Here is a 1217-nt window from a genome sequence, read left to right on the forward strand (position 1 = left end):
AAGAAATCAGGTTGATTATAATGAGCCATGAATTCAATAGACTCCTACAGCACTGCCTGTAGTGAAGTGCTGGTGTCACTGCCAGGTAGTTGGTTTTAAACTTTGGGTGGAGTAAGAATCAAAGGGAAAAGGGGGCAACTGAACCACTGCACCCCCTGTATCTGCCCCTTCACGCCTGCATGTATCTAAGGATCAGGGGTTGAGACAAGGAGGAAGGTTTTCACTCTAGCAGTTTATCACTTGACGTAACATGGGGCCTGTTAGATAAGACGGGTAGCTATTGGCAGCAGATTGATGATCCCGATACCTTGTTCCAGGCGGACCCAAACCCTCAAACCAAACAGGGCCTTTCCATTTGATAACAGGCAAATTTTATTGATACATAGTGATAACAGAAAAGAAAAAATCAAGCACTTCTATATATCTACCAATTCTAGGGCTGTCATCAGAGTCAAGATACATGTGGCCAGGGCGTGAGCTTCACTCTGAAGCTTTCTCTTGAAAGTCAGATGTCAGCAGCCTGGAGGTCAGAGACCGAGGCCCACCCCACCTCCTAGTGGGGTGAATGAGGCGGGCTGCTGGTCTGCCCTCTGTACATATGGGCTCAGGTTTCCTTCTTGGAGATGCTTTTGGGGGACCCCTCTCAGGGATGCTCATTTACAGTTGTGATGGACCTTCTTGGCTGGTACTGTTGTGGTCCCATGGTGTAATGGCTAGCATGCTGGACTTTGACTCCAGTGATCTGAGTTCAAGTCTTAGTGGGACCTGTTTTTCCCCCTCCTTGACCTTTGTTTCTAAGCCTCCCTCCAAAGGTGCTGCAATTGTTGACCCCAGAAATTTTCAAGAGGAGCCTGGACAGTCCCCTGACCCCCAGGTATCTTTCCTGCCTAGTTCAGGGAGGCTGGTCCAGATGACCTTTCAAAATCCCTTCTAGCTTTAAAATCTACAACTCTTCTCAGCAACGGGGGACGCTTTGTTGCTCTAAAGTCCTTTCTTTTGTATTCTTTCCCCCCCCCAATGACTCTTCAGCCATGGCTATCTCTGCTTGGTCTCTCTGTGGTCGTCATACTGTCCACATTGTGTCCTGTCAGCATAATCCTTTGTTTCACAAGCCCATCGCATCCTAATTTGGACTTTTCAGGTCTTCTCCTAATTTGATCTGTTCTCCGAAACCCAGAAACTCAGGCCCCCACTCTCCTGCACCTTTTGAGTTGGTG

The 1217-nt window shown here is 48.1% G+C and overlaps 1 non-coding gene across 1 annotated transcript; it reads left to right on the plus strand.

Moving 5' to 3' along the window:
- Positions 1 to 695: 695 nt before the first annotated feature.
- Positions 696 to 767, plus strand: TRNAQ-UUG. Its single transcript has one exon. It is a non-coding gene; the product is annotated as a tRNA-Gln (tRNA).
- The last annotated feature ends 450 nt before the right edge of the window (positions 768 to 1217 follow it).

Source organism: Gavialis gangeticus, unplaced genomic scaffold (assembly GCF_001723915.1).
Source record: "Gavialis gangeticus isolate Ggan-Ray unplaced genomic scaffold, GavGan_comp1, whole genome shotgun sequence".
In the NCBI taxonomy this organism is placed as follows: domain Eukaryota; kingdom Metazoa; phylum Chordata; order Crocodylia; family Gavialidae; genus Gavialis; species Gavialis gangeticus.